The sequence below is a fragment of the Dendropsophus ebraccatus genome, unplaced genomic scaffold (genome assembly GCF_027789765.1).
Source record: "Dendropsophus ebraccatus isolate aDenEbr1 unplaced genomic scaffold, aDenEbr1.pat pat_scaffold_646_ctg1, whole genome shotgun sequence".
In the NCBI taxonomy this organism is placed as follows: Eukaryota; Metazoa; Chordata; class Amphibia; order Anura; family Hylidae; genus Dendropsophus; species Dendropsophus ebraccatus.
In genome coordinates, this window is record NW_027210245.1 from 14,411 (window position 1) to 40,702 (window position 26,292).

Consider the following 26,292-nt stretch of genomic DNA (forward strand, 5'->3'; position numbering starts at 1 on the left):
AACCCGTAAGTAGCATGGTGGAGGATTTTAAATTGTGTCTCCTCCATTGCTCATTTATCACCGCCTTAACGTGTTGCCTCCCACCCCCTAAGAATTTGGTCCCCAAGATCCGGGAGTGGAAGTTTAGATTCCCAGTAGGAAAACAGCGAGGGAAGAAGACCTGCAGTCAGTGAGTTTCTTAGAGTGAGATATAGACATGACAGAGTGTGGATAGGGGTAGAGGTTTCCACATAGACAGCTATTGGATTCGATGAAAGCTCACCTTTAAGATTTCTAAGTCGTGAAAAGAGAAAACCTTGTACCTGTTTATAGGCCAAGAATTGAGTTTGATCAATACCATACTGTGACTGTATCTCCGAAAAGGTGAGGTACCTCTGCTCCCTCACATGGATGAGGTCTAGGGCAGAGTGAACCCCCCTCTCCCTCCACCCTACAAAGGCTGGATTTAGGTATCCTTGGGCAAACTCTGGGTGGCGCCAAAGACGCATATGTTTGCTCATGAGGGTGGGGAGACCCATCAATTTTCTGCTGTGTTGCCATGCTTTTATTGTGTTCCTCAGCACGAGACAGCCTTTCACCTCCTTGGGAAGGTGGGTGTAGCTTGTATGTAAAAGTCCGTTTAAGGTCCATGGGGCAGCTAACTGGTTCCAGTTCCAGGTTAGAAAAAAGGCTAGAGCCCTTCAGCCAGTCAATTCCATGCCTCAAGAGGCAGTCTAAATTGTAGCATCTCACATCAGGGAAGTTAAGGCCTCCCTTATCTTTAGGTAGGATTAACTTCCTCCTTGCAATTCTTGGTCTCTTAGCGGCCCAAATGAATTTTATGAAGGATGAATTTAAATTGTCTATATCCTGGTGTTTCAAAAGGACTGCGACTGTCTGCAGTGGGTAAAGTAACTTAGCAAACCCCATCATTTTAAGTAGTAAGGTGCGTGCGTGGAGCGACAAGGGTAGGTTAGACCACTTCTGTAGATCCGACTGTATTTTGGAGATAATTGGGGGGATATTTAGGGAGTAAAGAGAGCTAGGCAGTTTGCCGATCTTAATTCCCAACTATGTGATAAAGTGTGGGGCCTGTTTAACAGGAAATCGATGGCTCTCATCTCTAGGACTATCTTTTGGGGTCGTAAGGCGTAAGATCTCATCAACGTTGACTGTGAAGCCAGTAAAGGTTCCAAAGTCCTGCAAATAATTAAACACCGTAGCTATGTCTCTGTCAGGGTTGCCCAAGAATACCAAAAGGTCATCAGCAAATAGAATCACCTTTAGAGTGGTCTGGCCAACCCGTATCCCCTCCACATCCCGGACCGTTTGCAATCTCCTGGAGAGAGGCTCAATGGCCAGGTTAAAGAGTAGAGGGGACAACGGGCAGCCCTGGCGTGTTCCCCTATAAGGGGGAAATGAGAGGATAGGAAGCCCGGGGTATGTATACGGGCCTGAGGAGCCGTGTATAGTCCTCGTATGTACTCAGAAAAGGGCCCACAGAAACCCATCTTCCCCAACACTTGATGCATCCATCCCCAGCTCACACTGTCAAAAGCTTTTTCTGCATCAATAGAGAGGAGAGCTGGGGATGGATGCAAATGGGGCCTGAGCTGAATCTCGTCCAACACAGCCATAACTTTACGGATGTTCATGACCGCCGCTCTGCCCTTCACGAAACCCACTTGGGCCGGAGAGATGAGGCGTGGCATAATGAGGGCCAAGCGGTCGGCCATGATTTTTGATAATATTTTTAGGTCTATATTTAACAATGATATAGGCAGGTAGGAATTGGGACTCTGAGGATCCTTACCCGGCTTCAGGATGACTTTTATGTGGGCCGTGTTGGAGGAACTGGGCACCCGAAATCCTGCCAGGTAGGTGGCATACAGGTTGCGAAGTGGCTGGCCCACCTGCTCTGAGAGGATTTTATAAAAATCCCCGGAGAAACCATCGGGGCCCGGGGCTTTCAACGGTTTCAAATGTGAAATCACTGCTGTGATTTCTTCCACCGAAACCGGAGAATTCAGAAAGGTCCTCGGAGAGAGTAGGAAGGCAGGCGTCGTCCAACCAGTCAGAGCAGTGCGCGGTTCCCATCCCATCCGGAGGGACCTGTTTGCTATACAGGTTTTCATAGAACCTCTTCAGGACCTCATTGATTTTTTTGGGGGTGTCTTATAAACCTGGCCCCGATCATCCCTCAGATGGGTAATGGTCTGGGCGGACAGAGGGCCTTTGGCAAAACGCGCAAGAATTCTACCCGCTTTATTTCCATGGCGGAATAGTAATGCCTCAAAATAGGAACTTTGCAGTCCCTCCTTCTTTTCGAGCCAGAGTTCATATGCTGACCGGGCTTGTTGCCAGTTCTGTCTAGTGGTGTTTGAGGGGGATGTTAGGAAGGCAGAGTACGCGACTCTAAGCGCATTACTGAAGGTCAGAATTTTATCAGCTACCTTCCTCTGTATGGTGGCCTTATAGGCCATTATACGGCCCCGTAACACAGCTTTGGCCGCGTCCCAGTATAGCTGTGGTTGGGAGATGTGAGCGTTATTTGTCGAGGCGTGCTCTAACCACCATCCTTTTAAAAGGGTCTTAAACTCGTCGTCCTTGGCCAGTCCTGCTGGAAACCGCCATATAAAATCAGTACCTTTTGGCAACTGGGTGGTTAAAGTACACAGCATGGGGGCATGGTCTGAGATGACCATGTCCTTGATGGAAAGAGATTCCACTCTATGTAGGAGAGGCGGGGCCAACAGGACATAGTCAATTCTCGACCATGAATCGTGGGGAGGTGAGTAAAATGTGTACTCTCTGGAGTCGGGGTTTAAGTGACGCCAGGAGTCTATTAGGGAGGTCTTGCGGCACAATGAAGCAAGTGGAGTCACTCTGGGGGAGGGAGAGATGCGGCAGGGCCCTCCTCGCATACGGTCTTCAGTTATGGAAACTACTTCATTCATGTCCCCCGCTACTAGTTTGTTCGGGGTTGGATCAGCCAATATTCTATCAGTAAGGTCAGAGAAGAAAGAGGGACAGTTGGGCCCATAGACATTGTAGATCATCAAGTCCTCAGATGGAAGACGTATATGAATTGTACAGAGTCTCCCTTCATCATCGCTATAGGTTTGTGTGATCTCCCCACTAAATGAGCGGTTAACCAGGATAAGGACCCCAGCCTTATGATTTACTGCAGGAGATCCATACACATCTTTAACCCACAGTTTCTTAAGTCTGAAAAAATCGTCCCCACCTAAGTGGGTCTCCTGCAGTAAAGCGATATCCGGTTTGAGTTTTATAAGGTGTTTTAGGACCATTACCCTCTTGTGAGGGGATCTAAGCCCCTTTATGTTCCATGATATTATACGTAACATGGGTATGTTTAATGTAGATCAGAGTAGAAGTGACTGAAAATAGGAAGTACCACCACACGAGCAAAACTTCCCTCCCACCTCCCCCCCCCCCCCCAACAAACCCCTTCCCAATAAAAACAGCAAACCCAACGACCAGGCCCCCAGAAGGCCAACAACATCACCAGCGTCCTGGAGGTTTAGTCTGCAGACCTCACTTTTTTCCACGCAGAGCGACTTCTTATCGAACATAACGTCCCGCTGATCATCATCTCGCTGCTATGTCCGTGGGTAAAGGTATAAATGCCAGCACCTCATTAGCTAAGGATCCTGTACCCACAAGGCTGCAAAGTCCAGGAAGTACATATAAGGGGAAGAAGGGCAGGGACTAGTTGTAGTAGGGATCTTAACTGTAGATCTCATGGCCAAAGTAGGGTAATAGGAGGGTAAGTATCCTCAGGTGCAGGGATAGAGTAGAATCATCCCATAACGTCGCTGCTTGGGACCGATGCTCGACGGCTGCGTTGTTCCAAAGGCGGAGCGTACCAATCATCCTCACGGTTGTGCATGTCACCTGCGGAGTTGTCCCATTGGTGTTTCGGCGGAGACTTACGCTGGCGATTCTCGTTGGAGCCGTCTCGCGGTAGTCCCCCAAATATATCGGCCATCCCGCTCTTCGCTGCCTCCGGTGTCCGGTAAGTAGAGAATGAGCCGTCAGCGTGGAAGACGCGGAGTGTCGCTGGGTAAAGCAAGGCGAATCGTATGTTGCGACTGTATAATGCAGAACAAATCGGGGTGAATAGTTTGCATTGGCGGGTGGTTTCAGCGGAAAAGTCCCCAAAGATTAATAGTTTGGCGTCCTGGTAATAGAGCCCCTCCGAGGAGCGACGGAATGCTCGCAGTATCTCAGATTTGTCAGTGAAATCCAGATAACGGACTATTACTTGGCGCGGTCGCACCCGGTTTCGCAGTGCTGCTTGAGAGGTATCACCTTCATATTTCCGCACATCTGGACCGAGACGGTGGGCCCGTTCCAACTTACACTTGCGATTGAGGCCAAGTAATGAGGGGATTGTTGTTTCACAGAGTTGTGCTAAGTCCTTTTGTGCCACAGTTTCTGGTACCCCGATGATTCTCAAATTATTTCGCCTGGAGCGATCCTCCAGGTCTTGAATTTTATCCCACAGGCGCCTCATCTCATCAGCCGCATCTTGAAAAGATGAGCCTGTTCCCTCCATATGGGACTCTAATTCACAAACGCGCGTCTCCACCTCCGAGAGGCGGCGGCCATGTTGTTGTTCCTCAGTTTGCAGTTGTTGCAATGATGCCGTGACAGTGGCCGTGAGCGTTTCTTGTATCTCCGGCGCTAGTTTTTTAGCCACTTCCATCGACAGCTTTTTATAATCAAAGGGTAGCATATCTTTATCCTCCTCACCATCCGAAGTGCAGGCAGTGGATCGGGTAGGAGAGCCGTCTCGCGAAGTCGGCGCCATGTTCTCTCCGGGGCCGGGAGTGCGCTGGGTGTCTTTCCCCGTCCTAATAGTGGATTTAGATCGTTTCTTGACCCCCATGCTTTGAACAAATCGGTCCATATAGGATAACCAGTGGACCTAAAGGTGGTTGCCGCCAGATTAATGCGGTAGTGCGGGTATGAGGATGCTGATTAAGCCGGTCAGTCACGGAGCTGCAGCACGGCGCGTCTTCACTGCATGGCGCCGGAACCGGAAGTCCTAACAATAGGCTTTGACTTAGAAATGGATGTCGTCTATCAGACAGCTTCCACTACTAAGCCTGAAATAAAAATAGAAAAATACAATAGAGAAACGTCCATTATTCAAAAAAGAACACACCCCTCGCTGACCATTTTATTAAAAAAAAAAAATGCTGGTCATAGCCATAGTCTACCGAATTTGACGCAGTCCTCTGGATACAGATATCTAAAAAATAAAACACACAAAAAAGGCCCGGGGAAAAACACCCATCATTGTGAGAGGTGTTCTGCACATTACAGTATGCAGCATTTTGGCAGATGCTGCTGACAGTATTCCACACAAGGGGTTAAGTGAGGATGCATGCCATCCTCACTTAATCCCATGGAGTAAGGGGGCACATTGATATCATAAAGTATCCATAATTGCTGCCCTCCCTTGCAGAATTTGGTTGCCGTACTAGGGGGGAGAGAGGGAGCCCTATTGATACTCACCCCAATGTCTTCTCTCCAGCAGAGCCCGGCACATAGAGCTACTAGTGGAAGACCTGAAATTATTTAATAGAAGTAAATTACAAATCTCTGGCACTTTGACACCGGTCGATTTGAAAGAAAGTTTTTTGCTGGCGTTGCTCTTTAAAGAAGTATGGAGTGGGTATATCTGCAGATGTCACCCGCTCTCTCACTCCAACACTGTTCGTTTAACCCCCTAGATGCTTTAGCCCCAAGCAATGAAAGAATATGGTGTCAATCAGCTGTCTTGGCAGCCTTCTCAAGGCTTCTGTAGCTGCCATGATAGTTTTCCTTTAATAGGAGAGCAGTCACCAAGACAATGCTATCTAATCTATGGCCATCATATTATAGAGCAGGAAGAACTGAGCGGATTGATATATATCTTTGTGTGAACAGATTCAGTGTAACTTGTTGATTAAAATCCCTGACCATTCTGTGGTAAAGAGTCCAGTGGGCGGAGTCACTAAAAATTAGATTTCTGTAAAAAAACCTTTTCCCACATTCTGAACATTAAAATGGCTTCACCCCTGTGCGAATTATTTTATGTTTCGTAAGACTGTATTTCTTTGTAAAACATTTCCCACATCCTGAACATGAAAATGGATTCTCCCCTGTTTGAATTTTTTTATGTTTAGTAAGACTGGATTACTTTGTAAAACATTTCCCACATTCTGAACATGAAAATGGCTTCTCCCCTGTGCGAATTATTTGATGTTTAGTAAGACTGCATTTCTTTGTAAAACATTTCCCACACTCTGAACATAAAAATGGCTTGTCTCCTGTGTGAATTTTTTGATGTTGAGTAAGACTGTAGTTCTTTGTAAAAAATTTCCCACATTCTGAACATGAAAAAGGCTTATCCGTTGTGTGGATTTTTTTATGTTTAATAAGATCTGATTTCTGTAAAAAAAAACTTTTCCCACATTCTGAACATGAAAATGGCTTCTCCCCTGTGCGAATTATTTGATGTTTAGTAAGACTGGATTTCTTTGTAAAACATTTCCCACATTCTGAACATGAATATGGCTTCTTCCCTGTGTGAATTATTTAACGTTTAGTAAGGCTGGATTTCTTTGTAAAACATTTACCACATTTTGAACATCAAAATGGCTTCTCCCCTGTGTGAATTAATGTTTAGTAAGACTGGATTTCTTTGTAAAACATTTCGCACATTCTGAACATGAAAATGGCTTGTGCAAATTATTTGATGTTGAGTAAGACTGTATTTCTTTGTACAACATTTCCCACATTCTGAACATGAAAATGGGTTTCTCCCCTGTGCGGATTTTTTGATGTTTAGTAAGACTGGATTTCTTAGTAAAACATTTCCCACATTCTGAACATGAAAATGGCTTCTCCCCTGTGTGAATTTTTTGATGTTGAGTAAGACTGGATTTCTTTGTAAAACATTTCCTACGTTCTGAACATGAAAATGGCTTCTTCCCTGTGTGAATTTTTTGATGTTGAGTAAGACTGGATTTCTTTGTAAAACATTTCTTACGTTCTGAACATGAAAATGGCTTCTCCCCTGTGTGAATTTTTTGCTCTATATACAGACCAATATTACTGCCATAGAGTCACCACCATATATTGACTCTAAATACACCATATACAGATCAATATTATGCGGCAGTCACTGTATGTCAGTAATATTGATCTGTATATAGTGTGTATATATAGTCATTATGTGGTGGTCACTTTATGGCAGTAATATTGGTCTTTATATATAGTCATTATGTGGTGGTCACTCTATGGCAGTAATATTGGTCTTTATATAGTGTATATATAGAGTCGTTATGTGGCAGTCAATGTATGGCAGTAATGACTGTATATACACACTATATACAGACCAATATTACTGCCAAAGAGTGACCCCCGCATAATGACTCTATATACACTATATACAGACCAATATTACCGCCATACAGTGACCACCACTTAAAGTGACTGTACCACCAGGCCCAGGCTGAAGCACTGGAGGCGGGCCGACCCACCCTTAGTGGGAGGAAACCCCAGCCCCTCCATGACGTGACTCCATTAGAATCAATGGAACCCTATCATAGAGGGGCAGGGGTTTCCTCCCACTAAGGGTGGATTGGCCCGCCTCCAGTGCTTCAGCCTGGGCCTGGTGGTACAGTCACTTTAAGGACTGAATACCACTTTATTTTTTCCTCAATAAAATACACCGTATCACCTTAGTGACATTATAATACACTATACATAGGAGCTGCAGCCAATCACCGGCCTCAGTTACACTATACATAGGAGCTGCAGCCAATCACCCGCCTCAGTTACTCTATACATAGGAGCTGCAGCCAATCACCGGCCTCAGTTACACTATACATAGGAGCTGCAGCCAATCACCGGCCTCAGTTACACTATACATAGGAGCTGCAGCCAATCACCGGCCTCAGTTACACTATACATAGGAGCTGCAGCCAATCACCGGCCTCAGTTACACTATACATAGGAGCTGCAGCCAATCACTGGCCTCAGTTATACTATACATAGGAGCTGCAGCCAATCACCAGCCTCAGTTACACTATACATAGGAGCTGCAGCCAATCACCGGCCTCAGTTACACTATACATAGGAGCTGCAGCCAATCACCGGCCTCAGTTACACTATACATAGGAGCTGCAGCCAATCACTGGCCTCAGTTACACTATACATAGGAGCTGCAGCCAATCACCGGCCTCAGTTACACTATACATAGGAGCTGCAGCCAATCACCGGCCTCAGTTACACTATACATAGGAGCTGCAGCCAATCACCGGCCTCAGTTACACTATACATAGGAGCTGCAGCCAATCACCGACCTCAGTTACACTATACATAGGAGCTGCAGCCAATCACCGGCCTCAGTTACACTATACACAGGAGCTGCAGCCAATCACCGGCCTCAGTTACACTATACATAGGAGCTGCAGCCAATCACCAGCCTCAGTTACACTATACATAGGAGCTGCAGCCAATCACCGGCCTCAGTTACACTATACATAGGAGCTGCAGCCAATCACCGGCCTCAGTTACACTATACATAGGAGCTGCAGCCAATCACCGGCCTCAGTTACACTATACATAGGAGCTGAAGCCAATCACCGGCCTCAACCATCCAGCCCACACCCTATACACATGACATGTAACACACACTACATTCATGCATTATACACATAACATTCATACACATTACACACTACATGTACAGTATACTTACTCCCTCTAGCAGCATGCTGGGTGTAGTGGTCCTTGGCCATGGCAGCAGCAGCAGGAGGGGGTCATGTGCAGTAAGAGGAGCTGGGGGGAGGGTGAGCCACACATGGAGCACACACCGGAGCCCAGCGTCCTGCAGCCTCGGTGTGACCCCTGATAGCAGCCATTAGCTGTAGCCAGGGATCACTGCCAGAGCCTGCAGGACGCTGTCTGTGCTCTCCTGCCCTACTGTAACTGCGGTTGGGGGCCCTTGGGGGTGTATATACAATGAGGTGTATATACAATTGCAAAATGATCCAAAATTTGCTATTGCTAGAAAACTAACAGCTTTGCTTAAAGAGGCACATGACAGCAACATAATACATGGTGACTTGAAAGACTTTCTAATAGTGGAGCATCCGATTACACCTATACTATACTTCATTCCTAAGATTCACAAGAATGTAAAAAAAAAACCCTTGGAGACCGATAGTATCGGGAAGAGATTCTGTGGTAAATCATGGATCCATATTTTTGGATAAAGTCTTTCAACCATTAGCCGCAGGGGCCAGATCCTTCTTAAGAGACTCAACACATTTCCTGAACATCATCAAATCACTGTCCATTCCATCAGGCACTTTACTTGTCACTTTAGACATTTGTAGCTTATATACATCTATTGAAATCAGCAGGGGGATGTCAGCCATGATGAATGTTTTACCTAAACTTCAGATGCTCCCGCAGGAGAAGGAATTTTTACTACAATTGCTGAATTTAGTCCTCAGTAACAATTACTTTGTTTTTGATGGCCAATTGTACATGCAACAGAGAGGCCTGGCGATGGGTGCCAATGTGGCACCCACCTACGCAAATATAGTGGTTGCTGAGTTGGAGGAGCGCGTCATCTATGGAACCCACCACTTCCAACATGTCCTGGGGTGGTGGCGTTCCATCCATGACGTGTTCCTTCTGTGGACAGGTCACACAGTTCAATGAGTTGTTAGTGCATTTGAATAGCGTGGATGAAACAATTACATTCACAGCCACCCACTCACATGATCGTATACATTACCTGGACGTTGAAGTGATCTTAATAGGGGATAGACTGGTCAGCAACATCTATAACAAAGAGACGGACTGTAACAATACACTCAGGTGTGACAGCTGCCATCCCCGACAAATGATCAGATCCCTCCCATATAGTCAGATGATCAGAGCCAAGAGCATCACAGACCCAGAAATGGATATTGATAGAACACTTGACAAAATGGCCAGGGAATTCCCAGACAGGGGATATCCACTGAGATTAGTGGAAGAGAGCAAAGAAAGGGTTAATAGACTGGACAGACATACATTACTCACACAGAGAAAATCCAGAAATGAATTAAATCGTATTCCCTTCATAACAACCTACACACATCTATCCCCGCAAATAGGTCAAATTATTCAAAAACATTGGCAGATTGTCAAGAATAGCTACAAAAATATACATGAATTTCAAAATCCGCCATTATTGTCACACCGCAGAAACAGCAATTTAAGAGACAGAATTGTCAAGACGGATGTAGCATTGCCCAAGGAGGACACACAAAGATATTTAGTACCACGTAAAAAAGGATCGGACTCATGTTTATCTTGTGTTAACTGCAAACACATGTGTAAGGGCGAGAAATTCATTCACCCCGTGACCCTAAGAGAGTATCCCATAAGACAGTATCTAACGTGTAACTCGAGTTGGATCGTGTATGTATTATGGTGCACTTGTAAAACAATTTACGTTGGGGAAACCACCAATGACCTTAAAACTAGGTTAACCCAACACAGATATTCGATCCGTAAGGGCAAAATGGACTTACCTGTACCTAAGCATTTCCCCAATGTCGGGCACACCGAAAGGGATCTAAAATTCATGATAATCGATCAAGTTGTTCAGCCAAAGAGGGGAGGTGATAGGCACACACTCCTAAAAAGGAGAGAGAGTGGATTCACAAACATGGAGCATTGGGGCCGTATAGCCTCAATATTGAATATAAAGTTACTAGTGGTATGTATAGGAGATGACTTGCTATTGAACTGCCAAATATATCCTGTGTTTGCATCAACATGTACTATATGAGACTAGTATCTAATGTTCTGTTTTTGCTTAATTTATAGATCTTGTGCAAAAGGACGCCGGGATCCATGTCATCATCGGTTGATCACCCGAGGAATAACTAGAGGGTCGTTATGGGAGGTTTTTACTTATATATTTATCCATATGTCTGAGGAGGATACCACAAGGAGAGTCTCCAGGCATGTCTAACCAGAGGGCACGAGAGTACCGCTATGGACTCATCGCCAGGACGAGAGGAGCGCAATAACTGTGATCACTTACCTGATCGATGCGGTTTAGCTCCTGCTCGGAGAGAGACCCAGGCTTGGGACTAATTCACACCGAGAAGTCCGAGGCGTCATCTGTAGGTTGGGAAGACGAGCCAACATGAGACACAGGTACTCCATTAAGTGGCCCTCCTACAAGACAGCTACAGCACTCCCCTGGATACGACCTGACCATAATATCTTCATGCCGCATTGCCTACAATGTGAATGAGAACCTGCAGATAGATAGATAGATCGATAGATATGAGATAGATAGATAGATAGATAGATAGATAGATAGATAGATAGATAGATAATTCTTATCAGCTGCTGTATGTCCTGCAGGAAGTGGTGTTTTCTTTCCAGTGTGACACAGTGCTCTCTGCTGCCACCTCTGTCCATGTCAGGAACTGTCCAGAGCACAAGAGGTTTTCTATGAGGATTTGCTGCTGCTCTGGACAGTTCCTAACATGGACAGAGGTGGCAGCAGAGAGCACTGTGTCATACTGAAAATAATACACCTCTTCCTGCAGGACATACAACAGCTGATAAGAAAACTCAAGTCATCCAGTACTTAAGAAAAGTAATTTACGAATCTTTGTCACTCTCTGACAGCAGTTGATTTGGAAAAAAAAAAAATTTGTTGGAGTATCCCTTTAAGCCTCCATTGATGTACATACAGTATCTGCACCATGCTTTGCCCTGTTAGTTCTTTTTGGCTTTAATGTATCCATTGTACGAGAAGATTGTCAGGGTCCTATTACACGCGCTGACTACGGCCCAATCATTTTAGTTTACTGGACCTATTACACGGCCCAATAATTGGGCAGTAAGGGCTGCATGGACATTGTTAGTGATGTCCCTGCAGTCCTTGCCCAAACACCTTATAACTTACCTCTCCCTGTTCCCGGTCTTCTCTCCTGTGCTGTGCAGATTCCCGGCCCCAGCAACAGCAGTGTCTGAGCGGCCTCTGATTGGCTGAGCGGACTGTTAGCTGACAGGCCGCTCAGACGCTGCTGCTGGGACTGCAAAGCTGCGAAGCAAAGGAGAGAAGACCGGTAGCGGGGAGAGGTAAGGTAACAGGTGTTTGGGCAATCGTTAGCCGTCAGCTGTGCACCGCTATTATATGTAGTGATGTGTGGTTGGCACCCAGTGATTTTTGGTCCTAACCTAAGCCAACGATCAGCCGATTATCGCTTCATCGACTGATCCTTGTCTCTATTACATGGAGCGATAGATAGATAGATAGATAGATAGGAGATATATAGATAGATAGATAGATAGATAGATAGATAGATAGATAGATAGATAATATTTGAATGTTTTTATCATTTGCAGATTTCGGCTGTCCTCAGTATCCCATTCTGGCAGTGGTTTCTACAAAGATTTGGCAAAAAGATGGCAGCTTTTGGAATATCTGTAAGTATTACAGATATTAAGTAAAAACACATGCTGGGTACAAAAAGCCACACAACTAACATGTAACCAATCTAGTACTTACGACGCTAAGGGCCCTATTCCACGGGCCGAGGAGGGCCCAATCTACGATGTAAATGAGCGCCAATCTGCTATATCGCTGCTCGTCTACTGGGCCTATTCCACGGCCCAATGATCATTGAGCGAGGGCTGCAGGGACATCGTTACCGATGTCCTTGCAGCCCTTGCAGCATACATTACCTGTCAGGTCTTCTGCTCCGCTCTGTCTTCCTCCCCGGGTCCGGCGCTCTCTAGCTTCAGAATGGCCTGTCAGCTGGCTGTGGCGGTCCCGGCCTGTGATTGGCTGAGTGGCCTGTCAGCTGACAGGCCATTCTGAAGCTAGAGCTCGCCGGACCCGGGGAGGAAGACAGAGCGGAGCAGAAGACCTGACAGGTAATGTATGCTGCTGCTGCTTCTCAAATCGTCGGTCGCCTGCCGTGCACCGCTATTCCACTGTAGTGATGCATGATGGGGGAACGATGATTTTAGGTCTGGCCCTAAATGAACGATCAGCCGATGACACGATCATCGGCTGATCGTTCTCTCTATTTCACCGAGCGATAATCGGCCGAATGGGGCCGATTATCGTTCCTGTGGAATAGGGCCCTAAGATTAATTAAAGATTTTGTCTCCCCCCCCCTTACCCCGTCCATATACCGTATTAGGCATCATAAACAGGATGACACGCTGACACTCACCTCTATGGGCAGGAATGTGAAGCTGCTAAGTAATTGTGGTACTCGACCAGTGACGTGCTGGGCTGTTACTGGTGACGCCACTTCTGTGATGGTTGGTCGGTTGTGTTGTACAGCTCTGCCAGGGATGGTATGTGTGATGCCAGTGATAGTCCAGCACACAGGTGCGATGTTGGTACCTGCTTTAGTGTTGTGGCTGGCTGTACTTGCCCAAAATGGTCGGTGACCTGCCAGGCTGTGATGGGTTCCTTGGGCTCTTGTCACAGCAGTCCTGAGTGGCAATTGACCCACCCGGACTATCGGTACTGCCACCAGTGGCGTAGCCACCGTGGTCGCGGGGGTCGCCGCCGCGACCGGGCCCGCCACAAAGGGGGGCCCGCGGGGCCCTCAGGGCCCCGCAAGGCCCTCCGTTTCAATCACTCTTGTGACCGCAAGCATTGTTTTGCTTGCGGTCACAAGAGTCCTGCTCCCCCGGCTGCTGCGCAGCTGCCGGGGATGTCGCGTCTTATCCCCGGCAGCGCACGCATCCCAGAGCTCCCGGCGCGCCTTGGGCCCTGACTTCCGGTTCCGGCACGCAGGGAGCTCTGGGATGCGCGCGCTGCCGGGGATAAGACACGACACCCCTGGCAGCCGCGCAGCAGCCGGGGACAGACCGAAGGAGTGAGGATCAACGTGGGAGCGCGTTGTCAGGTGAGTTAAGTTTTGTTTTGTTTTTTTATCAGCCTGCAGGGTGGGGGGAAAGAGGGGGGCATCTATGAGGGTGGGGGGAAAGGGGACCATCTATAAGGGAGGAGGGGGGGGGGGGTGAAGGGGACCATCTATAAGGGAGGAGGGGGGGGTGAAGGGGACCATCTATAAGGGAGGAGGGGGGGTGAAGGGGACCATCTATAAGGGAGGAGGGGGGGTGAAGGGGACCATCTATAAGGGAGGAGGGGGGTGAAGGGGACCATCTATAAGGGAGGAGGGGGGGGTGAAGGGGACCATCTATAAGGGAGGAGAGGGGGTGAAGGGGACCATCTATAAGGGAGGAGGGGGGGTGAAGGGGACCATCTATAAGGGAGGAGGGGGGTGAAGGGGACCATCTATAAGGGAGGAGGGGGGGGTGAAGGGGACCATCTATAAGGGAGGAGGGGACAATCTATAAGGGAGGAGGGGGGGGGGTGAAGGGGACCATCTATAAGGGAGGGGGGGGGTGAAGGGGACCATCTATAAGGGAGAAGGGGGGGGGTGAACGGGACAATCTATAAGGGAGGAGGGGGGGGGGGGAAGGGGACCATCTATAAGGGAGGGGGGGGTGAAGGGGACCATCTATAAGGGAGGAGGGGAGGGGGTGAAGGGGACCATCTATAAGGGAGGAGAGGGGGGTGAAGGGGACCATCTATAAGGGAGGAGGGGGGGTGAAGGGGACCATCTATAAGGGAGGAGGGGGGGTGAAGGGGACCATCTATAAGGGAGGGGGGTGAAGGGGACCATCTATAAGGGAGGGGGGGGTGAAGGGGACCATCTATAAGGGAGGGGGGGTGAAGGGGGCCATCTATAAGGGAGGGAGGGTGAAGGGGACCATCTATAAGGCAGGGGGGGTGAAGGGGACCATCTATAAGGGAGGGGGGGTGAAGGGGACCATCTATAAGGGAGGGGGGGTGAAGGGGACCATCTATAAGGGAGGGGGGTGAAGGGGACCATCTATAAGGGAGGGGGGAAGGGGACCATCTATAAGGGAGGGGGGGAAGGGGACCATCTATAAGGGAGGGGTGGAGAGGGGGCCATCTATAAGGGAGGGTGGGGGGAGAGGGGGCCATCCATAAGGGAGGGTGAGGAGAGAGGGGGCCATCTATAAGGGAGGGGGTAAAGGGGGCCATCTATATGGAGGGGGGAGAGGAGGCCATCTATAAGGGAGGGTGGGGGGAGAGGGGGCCATCTATAAGGAGGGCAACATGGGGGGAGAGGGGCCATCTATTTGGGGGGGGCAACATAGGGGGAGAGGGAATACACAGAGGGGGGCATATATTATTAGGGGGTCACACTAAATGAGGGTGTAAAGGGGCCAATACAAATGTGCAGTATGTATATAGATGAGGATGGTGCCAGAGTGAGGAGACTAATATGTCTGTCTGGCAGATTCTGTGGATTCGTGGCTCGGAGAAGTTCTCATAACGGCCCAGGGCAAATGGAAGAAGAAGATGAAAAGGGAAGAACTCCGATCAGAGAAGACGTCCCCCTGTGAGTCACCTGATATATCTGCACTGTAATGTATATGGTGTATAGAGCCTGTGTAGAGCTGGGGCCACCTCTATATGACTGGATGAGGTGATTTAGTGTACTGGATTTGGTCAGTAACAATATGGTGGTGATGGTAGTGGTTGTGGTGTGGCAGTAATGTTTCCTTCCTATATACTGGTATTACTGGTAATATAGGTCTCAGTATACAGGATTTGGTCAGTAACAGTATGGCAGTAATATGTACGATGATAATACTTTCTCTTCCAATATGCTGGTGTTATTGGTAATATCTGTCTTGGTGTGTGTGTATATATATATATATATTATATATATATATATATATATATATACACACACACACCAATAGCATCACTTGGTCGTGAAAGGAGGGGGGGGGGGCCCAAGTTGGCCTCTCGCACCAGGGCCCAGGAGACATTAGCTACGCCCCTGACTGCCACCCACAGAGAGGGGAAAAATGACCCAAGGTGTGTGGCGGATGTGTATAGGTGCTGGTGCAGATGGAAAGATGACTGAGTCTCAGTGATAAAAATAGAAAAGCTTTACTGTGCAGTCTCTGAATAATATAAAACACTTTGGCAGCAAATAGATAATCTGGATACGGACTTTAGTGCTTAAAGTGTCACTGTTGTTTATTTTTATTTTTTTGCAGAAATCAATAGTACAGGTGATTTTAAGAAACTTTGTAATTCGGTTTATTAGCTGAAAAATACATTTTTATCATGCGAAAGCAGTTTGAAGCTCTCCCCCCTGTCTTCATGGTTCTCTTATGGAGAGGGGAGGGGTTGAGGGAGATGAGGAACCAAAACAGGACAACAAAGAGTTAATTTACAGCTACATCACCAGCTATCTCCTCTGAAGCCAGCACTGACCTCTCTGACCTCTGAATACCGTACCCAAAGTAAAATATGTGACGTAAAGACCTAGTGTCTGGTAACAACTGTTTGACACAGGGGGCGAGCAAATACAATATTTTGGCACCTCTGGTATAATCTTTACCATCCTATGTTAAGGACACGAAAGATATGGTTACAAAATTAATGGATCTAACTGTGAACGAAAATACAGTGCTTGCCAGTCTGGATGTGGAGAGCCTATATAGCAATTTACGTCATAATGTGGGGATTCAGGCCACCTCTTATTTTTTGAGCACAAAAAGCAGACACTTTCGGGCACATAATACTTTTGTTTTTGATTTGTTAGAATTCATTTTGACACACAATTATTTTTTGTTTAATGGACAATTCTATCATCAAACACAAGGCACTGCTATGGGGTCTTCTTGTGCATCAAATAATGCTCATTTGTTTTTAGGGTGGTGGGAGAACACGATTGTTTTTGGTGATGATGATTTGAGTTTGTTTACGTCACATATTTTACTTTGGGCGCGGTATATCCTATGGGATGGGGATGCGTCCTTATTACAGGTATTTGTTGACACTGAACAGAAATGATATTGGGATGCTTTTCACGTATGAATTTGGTGGCCGGAGTATTAATTTTTTGGATTTACAGATCTATATAGACGATGCTCTCTAAATCCAGACTGGTATCTACCGCAAACCAACATCTGCCAACTCTCTGCTCCAATGGAAAAGCTGGCATCCTGGGTCCCTTTGACGTAGTATACCAATTGGCCAATATTTAAGGGCCCGTCGCAATTGCTCGGAAGAGCATAAATTCCAGCTGGAATATGAAAATCTCTATCGGAGATTTCGGCATAGGGGGTACCCTAGTAAACATCTACGGATGGCATATCATAGAGCTTGCAGTAGTGATAGATCTAGCCTGTTACAGATTACCCGTCCTTGTGAGACGGAGAAGATGATTAGATGCATTGGCAATTATGATGGTCATACAGATAAAGTAATGGCAATTCTGAGGCGGCACTGGCATTTGTTGAAGGCAGACACAGATCTAGCCCCCGTGATTAGTAAACATCCGTGTGTGACTTTTAGGAGAGGTCCTAATCTTAAGGATATGTTGGTGCATAGTCACCTTCAATCTACATCTGGTCCGCGCACATGGTTAGAGAGTAACGTGAGGGTTTTTTTTCTGTGTGGTCATTGTGGTCTGTGTAGACACATGACCAAAACCAAAATATTTCGAAACCCTGTGGATGGGAGAACATATGAAGTTAGGCAATTTCTGAACTGTAGTAGCAAAAACGTGATTTATATTGCACAGTGTACATGCCCACTAATATATGTTGGGAAGACAACTTAGGAGTTACGTCGAAGAGTGTCAAAACATATGAGCACTATCCGTACAGAGTCAGATACACCTCTGGCGAGACATATCCAACATATTCATGGTGGTAGAGTTGATGATATCAAATTCTGGGGCCTTTGTCAGATGAAGTTGGGTCCACGTAAGGACGATATTGATAAAATTCTTTTGAAGGAAGAGGCGAGATGGATATTTCGCCTCCAGAGTCAAGTTCCTCTGGGTCTCAATGAGGACTTCTCATCTGCTGCTTTCCTCTAATATTTTTGTAAATATATTTTTTACCTGTGAGCAGTAATGTTCTTAGGTATAATACAGTAATATATCATTTGTGAACATAAAATTGTTACCATCTGGCTTTTATATGTATTTGTTTGGCCTTGATTTATGATTATATCACTGAATATACATATAGGTATATATATATGTGTGTGTATCCATTGATTTATATACTTACCTGTGAATATACTGCTATATATTTAAACTTCTTATTCTAATAAAAAAACATTCTACATATTACATTTATTAAGCTATAATGATGTCTATTATATATACTAAATGATAACAATAGTGGCACCATGATTTTGACCAGTAGCGGCAGGGCCGGCTCCAGCTTTTTGTGGGCCCTTGGGCGACAGAGCCTCGGCGGGCCCCTTTGAGGAGCAAATCATGGAGAGACAGGCGAGGAAAGATTTGCAGCAGAAGAAACATGCGGCTGCTGCATATCTTTCTCCTCCTGTATCTCCTGATCTCTGCAGTAGTCAGGACTCTGGAGGAGTCAGACACAGTGACAGGAATATATATATATATCATGCTGGTGCTGCTAGTTCTCTAGTATACAGCTCCTTCTGTGTGTGTGTGTGTGTGTGTGTGTGTGTGTGTGTGTGTGTGTGTGTGTGTGTGTGTGTGTGTTTATATACATACACACGGAGCAGGAGCTGTATACTAGAGAACTAGCAGCACCAGCATTATATATATATATATTTATTTATAATATGAACATGGTGAGACCTCTAGTTCTCCTATATACAGGCCCTGCAGTGATATACAGTGTATATATATATATATATATATATATATATATATATATATATGTATATATATATACACACACACACACACACACTGTATATCACTGCAGGGCCTGTATATAGGAGAACTAGAGGTCTCACCATGTTCATATGATAGATAGGAGATAGGGAAATAGATAGATAGATAGATAGATAGATAGGAGATAGATAGATAGATAGATATTAGATAGATAGGAGATAGATAGATAGATAGATAGATAGATAGATAGGAGATAGATAGATAGATAGATAGATAGATAGATAGATAGATAGATAGATAGATAGATAGATAGATAGGAGATAGATAGATAGATAGGAGATAGATAGATAGATAGATAGATAGATAGATAGATAGGAGATACAGATATCTAGTTGTTTTCTGTATAGAGGTCCTGCTGTAATAGATATATATAGATATATATATATATATATATGTATATATATATATATATATATATATCCTGCTGTAATAGATATAGATATATTACAGCAGGACCTCTATACACAAAACAAGTAGAAGAACCAGCACATACAGGACACTTAGTTTGCAGAGCCTACCTGCTGCCCTCTATCAGGTCATGTGTCCGATCACATGACCCGTGACATCATCAAAGGTCCTTCAGACTCAAAGGTCCTCTTTCCTACTCGGCTGTAGGGAAGATTTGTGATGGAAGACAGGTGCTCGGGGGCCCCAGTATGGATCGGCGGGCCCCTAACTGTCACATGCGGCCTCTAGGGGCCCAGTCCCCTTTGTTACTACACTTTTTTTTCTTTTTTACTAACAAAAAAATGTAGTAACAAACGGGAGTGGGCCCCTAGAGGAGCTGGGGGCCCCGGCATTTGCCCTACTTAGCCGGGTGCTGACGCCGGCCCTGAGTAGCGGTATATTCCGCTTTCACCAGAGACTAAGTGTGCTGTCATGCGCACCACAACTGGAATAATGGTTTTGGACCTAAGTGTGGTGACATGCGCATCGGATGTCGGCAGCGCGCTGGGTTCTAAGTTAGATGTCATGCGTGGAATATAAGAGGTGATACGGTCATGTGACAACTTTGGATCACGTGCTCATTGACGTTGCACTGTTGTCACTTCTGGCATCATACGATCATGTGACAAGGACATGTCATGTGACCGCCGGTTTCTGTGATGTGGTTTGACGCGATCAGATGATGCGGCAATCGGTGAGTGGCGGTTTAGAAAAAGAGGCGGATGAGGACAATGTCTTTTTCCAATAGCGAGTATGCAGGAGTGCACCTTATAATAACATGTCCAATCATTGGCCAACTATAAGTGATTGTTTGGGGCGTTACTAACGGCTATATTAATGGGTACACATATAAATAGCAGCCAGTATAGGTAACCAGTGTTGCCTATTTTTCTCCTAATGACATTGCTGTTGCAATGAAACATGTAGAGAGTGGGGCACGATCTGTGTTTTATTCCCATATACCCAGTCCTATAATACTACAGTGCAGTTCTGCAGGCTGCACTAGTTTAGTGTTGGATATTAGGAGGAGGATATTTATATCCTCAGTGATTTAGTGATATGTCTGGGTGTTATGTCATTTTAACTAAGTTCACTAATAATATTTTAAGTAAATCATTAAAGCTATATTTTATTTTGGGGGGTTATTTTTGTTTAAAGGGGTATTGTACCCCAGGCTTCAGCCTGTGGGTTAAGTGTTGCGTTGTTCTAATTGGAACCCCTGACCCACCCGTAAGAGGGGTGTGTTGATTGATCTTATAGAGGCGTCACAGCAGCACAGAAGATGTCAGGAGAGGAGGGTGCTGATCTTATATGGGAAGTCACAGGGTCCTGGCAGCACAGGGGATGTCAGGAGAGGAGGGTGCTGATCTTATAGGGGGTCACAGCAGCACAGAGGATGTCAGGAGAGGACGATGCTGATCTTATAGGGGAGGTCACAGCAGCACAGAGGATGTCAGGAGAGGAGGGTGCTGATCTTATAGGGGAGGTCACAGCAGCACCGAGGATGTCAGGAGAGGAGGGTGCTGATAGTATAGGGGAGGTCACAGCAGCACAGAGGATGTCAGGAGAGGAGAGTGCTAATCTTATTTCGGCCACATACATTGGCTAAATCTTTTTTTTTCTATGTGATTTTTAAATGTTTAAGATATATAAACAAGTTGGCACATTAATTGTTCTGCATATTGTCTATAGTGATTCTCGTCATAGGATTGGTAGGTAAAAGCTTCAGACAATGCACATTTAACATATACAGCCATACCAGACCTGACCAATACCGCCATACTGTGACTGGATAACACCGCCATACCAGACCTGACCAAAACCGCCATACTGTGACTGGATAACACCGCCATACCAGACCTGACCAGTACAACCATACTGTGACTGGATAATAACACCATATGGTTACATAATGCTAAGTTTGCAATGCAGACTGTTTGGCTCATAATGGGCCATTGGTTATGTAGTGAAATTTTGATAGAATTGGGTTCTATTTCTGTACACTATTACTGCTTTTTCTCCCTAATGTTTCTTTTAACTTAAACGTCCGAAACTGCGATACAAGCATTTATGAGGAAAAAAAAGAAAAACTGGAGGACTGATTGCAGAACGAATTTCTTTTAATTAGGTTGCGTTCTCACAGGATGTGCAGCAGATCTGCAGCAGATTTCATGGCGCAAATTTGCTTTGAATCTAATGTGGGCCATCAAATCTGCTGCGGATCCTGTACGTGTGAATGCACCCTTAATGTATCCAGATGCATATTTTCGTACCATATGTAAAAAAAAATGAACATGTATTATGTAATTATTTTCTATCCTATTGAATATTGTCAGTGCTGATGTTTGTCATGCAATGAGCAGTTCAATAAAAAATTTATCTGATAAAAAATAAAAGTTGATTCACACGTACCGAGTTCGCAGAAAAATCAAAGCCTTGAACAAAACTACTTACCTGCCGCGCTTCCATCTGTTTCTCAGGCTCCTGGCTCACTGATGGCCCACAGATCATGCTTACCTGCCTGCACTCCCAGCTGCTTCACAGTCTTGTGGTTCACTGACAGTGCGCTCTGCCAATCAGTGGCTGCGGCGGGACAGTGCACTGATTGGCTGTGAACCGCAAGACTGAGAAGCAGGCGGAAGCGCAGGCAGGTAAGCATGATCTGTTCAAGACCTGGGAGCTAAGTAGTTAAATATACACTGGCTACATTCTCGCAGTGGAATGAAAATCTGGCCGTAGGCCATAACATCACAGAGTATCGCAGCAGATTTCACTAAGAAACGTATTTGTGAATCAACCCTAAGGAAATGTATAAAATCGATCGCATCCTTGGGGTGCTCGGCTGGAGCATTTCATTGGGGGAGCTGTCTTGAAAAGGTTGAGAAAGACTGTACTAGAAGACCGCCGCTCTTATGCTTCTGTGTGCTAATAGACATTGTTATAATCCAAGTTGCACCAAATGATGGAATAATATACATAGTAGATAGGAAGCAGCTAGATGGCTTCTGGGGTAATACAGGCAGCACATTAATACAGATCTATTTCTCTGCTCTAATAGAGGGACATGGGTCAGAGGTAGAAACCATCACTCCCACCATCTATATATTCCCTGCCCCCCCCCCCTCATCAGTATACGCACCAACATAGGGCTGGACACAGCTGATAGTGACCATATAGATATAGTGAATAATTGTACAGTGAGACATAGAAATGATGAATAGATTAGTCTGGTTATATCCAGACTTACACCTAGCTCCTTCTTTCTTCAATTTTTTAGTGTCAGCAGAACTTGAGAATATGGATCCTTGACCTCAGAATATATCCTGGAAGAAAGTATCTCTGGAAATGGTGCGAGGTAAGCCAGTCATTATGTGGTCATGCTTTATAACCAGTGGCGTAGCTACAGCGGTCGCAAAGGTCTCAGTTGCCCGGGGGGCCCGGCATGCCCCGCCACCTGTTTAAATTCCCAAGTTGTTTAGCACAGCTGCTTTGCATCCATGGGTCACACAGACCTCAGGCAGCTGGTGAACTGCCAGCGCCGAAGCAGGGTGGGGGCCCAGGGTCCCAGCCACCATCTGCTGCTTACCTCTCTGCCACAGGACGTAGCGGTAGAAGAGAGGAAAAAGCTGCACCATAGAGGCCTCAGGCAGCAGGAGAGATGGTGCCGACCCTACACCAGAGGGAAGACAGGAGCAGCAAGGCAGCATCTTCTCCTCTGAAGACTCTGCATGGCACACACCCAGATGGCAGGGAGGGTCACCTACTGGCTCAGCTACATGGAGACTGGAGGCAGAGTGAGGAAGGGCCCCTCCCCCACAGAGCCGTCCTGACAGAGCAGCAGCTGTAAGGAAACACTCTGCTTTCTTCTCTGGTTTCTAGTAGCTGTGAATGGGGGCTATGACAGGGACTGCACAGTTACCCTGAGGTGGGGGCAGCAGTCCTGTCATGGCCCTGGATGAGGGAGGGAGAGGAGGGGCTGTTCTCTGGCTGCTCCTGTCTCATCCCCTGTCTCCTCACCTGTAACCCAGCAGGTCAGGCTTAACCCTTCTTCTGCTGCTAATGTAATAGACATATCTGGAGGAAAGTAGTGAAAGGGTTAAACCTGACTTGCTGTAATAAAAGTCGCAGATAAGGAGACAAGAGCAGCCAGAGAAGAGAGGGAAGTGTATGTTATGTGTTCTTAAAGGGAACCAACCAGCCCAATCGGGCTGATATGGTTCCCTGAACTGCTGTATACAGCTCCTGCAGTATCTGCGGCACGTACCGTCCGCGGCTGCAGCAGTAGCTCTATACCCGAAAAAAGGACTTTACTCCCCGGGCGCGTGACAGACGCGGGCGGGGAAGTAGTCATCTGGGCGGCTCCCCACCCGTGTCTAGTCACCGCTCTCTGCCTGTCAGCGTGCTCGGAGGGGATGAATGACAGGCAGAGAGGCCAGTAACGGACCTCTCTGCCTGTCATTCATCCCCTCCGAGCACGCGGACAGGCAGAGAGCGGTGACTAGACACAGACGGGGAGCCAACCAGATGACTACTTCCCCGTCGCTGCCTGTCACGTGCCTGGGGGATTAAACTGCTTTTTTTCGGTTATACACTTCCTGCTGCAGCCGCGGACGGTACATGCCGCCGGCTGCTCAGAAGCTGTATACAGCGGTTCAGGGAACCATATCAGCCTGATTGGGGTGATTGGTTCCCTTTAATACACCATACACATGTGAGGGGAGCAGATCATAGCTAGCCTTTAACCCCTTAAGGACCGGGCCTGAAATGGCCTTAAGGACAGAGACAAATTTTATGAATATGACCAGTGTCACTTTATTCATTAATAACTTCGGGATGCTTTTACCTATCCAGCCGATTCTAAGATTGTTTTCTCGTTACATATTGTACTTTACATTTCTGGTAAAATGGAGTCGATACTCATAACGAATCTTTATGAAAAACACCAAAATAACGTGAAAAATTGTAAAAAAAATGCATTTTTCCAACTTTGAAACCTTTCTGCTTATACAGAAAATGGTTATGCCACATAAGTTATATATTAAATAGCATTAGCAACATGTCTACTTTATGTTGGTAGCTTTTATTAAACTATATTTCATTTTTTTTAGACAATAGAAAGCTTAAAACATAAGCAGCAAATTTCCAAATTTTCAGTAAAATTTCAAAATCAGATATTTTTAGGGACCTGTTCAGGTTAAAAGTGTATTTGAGGGGACTGTATGTTAGAAAGCCCCACAAAGCACCCCATTTCAGAAACTGCACCCCCCAAACTCTGCAAAAGCACATCCAGAAAGTTTTTTAACCCTTTAGGGGAGTTACAAAAATAAAAGCTAATTGTGTAAGAAATTTGAAAATTTTAATTTTCTGTGCAGAGATTTTATTGTAATCCACTAAAACGTTGTTCTAGCCTTCATTTTTTATTTCAAGGGGATAAAAGAAAAAAAAACACCAAACGTGTAGCGCAGTTTCTCCCGAGTACAGAAATACCCCACATGCCAAGCGGGTGCAGGACGAGCCTCCAAAGGGAAGGAGCGCCAATTGGCTTTTGCAAGCTGGATTTTACTGGAATGGATTTCAAGGGTCATGTCGCATTTACAGAGCCCTCGTGCTGCCAAAACACTGGAAACCCCCCACAAGTGACCCCATTCTTGAAACTACACCCCTCAAGGAATCTAACAAGGGGTTTAGTGAGCATATGGACCCCACTGGTGACGGGCACAAATGTGGAACAATGGGACATGAAAGTGAAAATTTTCATTTTTTCACTTTCACGGCACAAATGTGCCCGTCATCAAGGGGTCCATATCCTCACTGCACCCCTTGTTAGATTTCTTGAGGGGTGTAGTTTTCAGAATGGGGTCACTTGTGGGGGGGTTTTCAGTGTTTTGGCAGCACGAGGGCTCTGTTAATGCGACATGGCGTTCATCATCCATTCTAGCCAAATCCAACCTCCAAAATCCAAATGGCGCTCCTTCCCTTCGGAGGCTTGCCCTGCGCCCACATGGCACTTTATGTCCACATGTGGGGTATTTACGGACTCGGGGGAAATTGCTCTACACATTTTGTGTGTTTTTTTCTCTTTTAACCCCTTGTGAAAATGAAAAATTTAAGGCTAAACTAACATTATAGTGTAAAAAAATGTAATATTTCATTTTCACACCATATTGTTCCACATTTGTGCCCTTCACCAGTGGGGTCCATATGCTCACTACACCCCTTGTTACATTCCCTGAGGGATGTAGTTTCCATAATGGGGTCACTTGTGGGGGGGTTCAATTGTCTTGGCAACACAGGGGCCTTTTAAATGCAACATGGCCCCTCGAAATCCACTCCAGCCAAATCCAGCATCCAAAAGGGAAATGGCGCTCCTTCCCTTTGGAGGCTTACCCTGCACCCGCATGGTGCTTTATGTCCACATGTGGGGTATTTCCGTACTCGGGGGAAATTGCTCTACACATTTAGTGTTTTTTTTAATCTTTTAAACCCTTGTGAAAATGAAAAAATCAAGACAAGATCAATGATTTAGTGTAAAAATTAAACATTTTTTACACTATATGTTAGTCTAGCCTTGATTTTTTTTCTTTTCCACAAGGGGTTAAAAAAGAAAGTGAACACAAAACGTGTAGGGTAATTTCCCCTAAGTACAAACATACCCCATATGTGGACATAATGTGCCATGTGGGCACAGGGCAAGCCACCAAAGGGACAGAGCGCCATTTAGAGGCTGGAATGGAGGATGGAGGCTATGTCGCAATTAAAAAGCTCCTGTGCTGCCAGGACAGTAGAAACCCCCCACAAGTGACCCCATTCTGGAAACTACACCCCATAAGGAATCTAACAAGGGGGTACAGTGAGCATATTGACCCCACTGGTGACGGGCACATATGTGGAACATGTGCAGTGAAAATAAAAAATATTTTTTTTTTAATTTCACGCCACAAATGTGCCCGTCACCAGGGGGTCATATCCCCGCTGCCCCCCTTGTTAGATTTCTTAAGGGGTGTAG

General features: G+C 45.9%; 1 pseudogene; it reads right to left on the reverse strand.

The window, feature by feature from the left end:
- Positions 1–5,071: 5,071 nt before the first annotated feature.
- On the reverse strand, positions 5,072–21,797 carry LOC138778149 (gastrula zinc finger protein XlCGF26.1-like; annotated as a pseudogene).
- Positions 21,798–26,292: the final 4,495 nt, after the last annotated feature.